The sequence below is a fragment of the Helianthus annuus genome, chromosome 5 (assembly GCF_002127325.2).
Source record: "Helianthus annuus cultivar XRQ/B chromosome 5, HanXRQr2.0-SUNRISE, whole genome shotgun sequence".
Classification (NCBI taxonomy): Eukaryota; Viridiplantae; Streptophyta; class Magnoliopsida; order Asterales; family Asteraceae; genus Helianthus; species Helianthus annuus.
The window spans coordinates 163,299,654-163,303,327 of record NC_035437.2 but is presented as its reverse complement, the minus strand read 5'-3'; positions in this window follow the sequence as shown (position 1 = coordinate 163,303,327).

The following is a 3,674-nucleotide window of genomic DNA, read 5'->3' as shown; positions in this document are numbered from 1 at the left end:
TTGGTGATGCCTTTAGTTTGAAGGGTATGTGCTCCTTAAATAGGCATGAAAAGTTTCTATTTTTAGAAAAAAATTATTTGAAATACGTATTTGTTTACGTATTTTGAAGATCTTATTCAAGATGCTCGATGTCGAGAGAATATCTTGAAAACCACATTTGTCATCTGACAAGACGACCTTGTTTGTTATCTCCTGAAATTTTTGTTTTCAGAAAATAAGTAAAATTTTTATTATCTGTCCTGACTAGAAATTTTACAGGAGTGAGATAAATAGAAAATTTAGAAATAGTATTTTTTACCGCAAGTAATTCTTTTTCATTACTGTGGTAATTTTTTTCTGCTTGTTTAAAGCTTCCAGAAGTATACTTACATATTTCTTCTTTTTCGGTTGTTCTGGCCTTCAAAACTCCTCCCCAATAATCATGAGAAGCGTCTGTTTCTATGATTAAAAATTCATTTTCTTTTGGAAGATAAAGTTTTGGAAAACTGGTTAGGTTTTTCTTTATCTTTTTGATATAGTCTACATCGGATTGTTTCCATTCCCATATGTAGTCCTTTTTTAATTTTACCTGTAAAGGTTTCCTAAGTTCTGCGAGTTTAGGAATGTAACCTTCAGCATAGGTTAAAATGCCTAAAAATCTTTGAAGATGTTTTTTATCTTCTAAAGTATCTGGGAATTTGTGTAAATTCTCTAAGATATGTTTTTGTGGACTATGAGTCCCTTGATCTATTTCAAGACCCAAAAAGTTTATCTTTGTTTTGAAAAGATTAGCTTTCTTTTTTGATAAAATGATTCCATATTTTTCAATTGTTTTTAAAACTGATAAAACATGAAAGTAATGTTTATTTTCTGAGTCTGAGAAAACTATAATATCGTCGACGTAGACGGTACAGTAATTTTCTAAACCTCTTAAAGCATTTTGCTTTAATCCAAAAGGGACTACCTTCCATTGATAATGACCATCTGGACATGTAAATGCGGTTAGTAGCTGAGATTCTTCATCTAACAGTACCTGCCAAAAACCATTTTTGCAATCGAAACTGGAAAAATAGGTTTTTCCTCTTAAAAGAGTCAGTAGTTCCTGCATACAAGGAAGATTATGGCTGTCTCCTTTAGTAGCAGCATTAATGGCTTTATAGTTTACAACCATACGTTTTTTCCCTCTTCTTCTTTCAGCTTCATTTTCAACTAAGAATGCTGGAGACATGTGAGGTGATTTACTTGGAATAATTAATTTTAAATCAAGTAATTCCTTAATTTGTTTATTAAATTCTTCTCTGTCCTGAGGACTGTATTTCATAGGTTTTACCCTGATAACAGTTTTAGGATCAATGAGTTCTATTGATGCTTTCATCCATTTTTTGGATTTTTCAGGATAAATAGGATTTTCTGAACAAACTTTTTCAAGTAGTTCTTCAATTTTTTGAAACTTTTGTATTTCAACTAAAAATATCCTTTCTGCTTTTATAACTTCTCGAGCTATGTTAGTTCCAGGAATTTGTTTTATCTTTGAATCTTTTTTCATGGATTCAAGAAAATTTGGTTTTCCAATTTGAAAAGCCTTTGTGACCTTTTTAATCAAAATCATTTCTTGATTAAGATGAAAAGATATTCTGTCTAACCATTGAGTGAAAGGTCCATAAAGTTGACAGAAGTTGTTTCCTAGAAGTAAATCCATACCTGAATCTTGTTGGTAGATAGTAGGAATGGTAAATGGTTCTCCAGAAAAATAGATGACAAGATTCCTACAAACCTTATTTAACTTAATGACTTCCTTGTTAGCAACTATTACCTTAATATCTTTGGGAGTATTTTCCCATAGGTCATTAGGAATTATGTGTTTGCTTGCTAAACAAAGACTTGCCCCCGTGTCTACATAACAATGTATGGCGATTGCTTTATATCCTTTGAAAAAGATTTTTCCTTTGATATAAATTGAATTTGGATTAGTTATATTTGAATAAGCTAATTCAAAATCATGTGTTTTATGAATTTCTTCTTTTTCCCAATTAAAGGAGTGGACAGAATTCATTTTTTCCCATAAGATAAAATATTATTTTTATCTTTTAGTCTTTGATTATTTCTTTCTAGATAGAAATAAAGTCTAGAGATCTCTAGATTTATATTTCTAAAAAGGTTTTCCATTTGACCTTTATTGGTCATTTGAAATTGATCCAAAAGGCCATGATAATGCATTTAGACTTTTAGAACTTCCTAGAGATGGATTTCCAACGTTGAAGTTTGGAAATGAATACTTTTGAAAGCTTTTTTTCATGATTAATTTTTTCTTTTTGCTTTTCAAGCATAAAAGTTTTTGAATCCATTCTTTCATCAATTTTGTCTGAAACATCTTTGATGATTTTTGCGGCAGTTGCCTCAAGATTTTCGTTTGTAGAAAGACTTTCTACCTTTCTAATTAAATCTTTAACAAGTTCCTCTAATTTTAAAAGAGTAGTCATGTAATAGATATAATTGCTTTTTTAGTTCTAAGCTCAATAATTTTTTGCTTAGAAGCAAAAATGTTTTTCTTAATAATTTTTATATTAAGAGATTTTGTTTTATGACTTAACATAAAATTTTCTTTAATTTGATTTATTCTAGTAAAGCAAATTTGTATATTAGCCTCTTCAAAGGTGATTTGTTGATCAAGATATTGTAAATAATCTAAAATTGGTTTTGAAGACATTTGTCACACCCCCAAAATCCACCTGCGGATAACACCCGCTTCGAGGGCGTGACTGACCAGGATCCAGCCACCAATTATACTGACTAATTAAGTTGATAACAAAAAGTAATACTTACTAACCATAAGATTAGCAAATATCAAGTTCAGAGTTTAAGGTTTCAAGTTCAAACAGTAATACGTAGCGGAAGCATAAGTAAACAGTTTTAAACAATGTTCATAAGGTAAGCATGATAAATGCCCAACACACGGGCAGACGACCACTACACATCCCAAGCAGCTGCTCCAGTCACTGGCCACCTGCAAAGCATGCAGTAAGGGGGTCAACAATAATGCTGAGTGAGTTCACTAGTTGTCCAGTTTTAATTACCAAAAACTTGTTTCACCAGTTAATTTATCCGTTTATACATGCCATGGGGAGCTACCCCAAAAGTTAGCAACTAAACTGTTTTTCCAATACCGAACACTAGGTAACCGTTTGCGTTTCCGCAGGATGCCCCGATGTCAATGTTCTATCATCATTGACGGATGCCTGAGTACATTAGTTCACGACCGATCCCATACCATGGCACGGTGTGAGGTTGGTAAAACCTAAATAGCGCTATCAACTAATAACCCGTTCGCCTGGCCCCGGCGACTAATCGGTATTATGTAGTAGGGACTTGAGTGATAGAGTTGCGTTTAGTGTCGTTTGGTTGCATTCCGTATAAACAGTAATTAACTAAAAGGTTTCCCAATGACAAGGGAAAGAAAAGTAAGTTTGTTCCCAGTAACTAGGGAAGGAATGTAAATGGTATCCCCTTTTCAAGGGGATAGGGTTGTTTTAGTCTCGTGTCCCAAACCACCGGGACGCATGCTTTTAAGTTGTGAACTCACCTTGGATTGCTCGGTAGATATTTTTACCCGGTCAAGTACGTTGGTCACCACGTCCTAACATGGTTACCAGATATGGGTCAAGTCGGGTACAAGTAAACACATAGCGAACACGTAT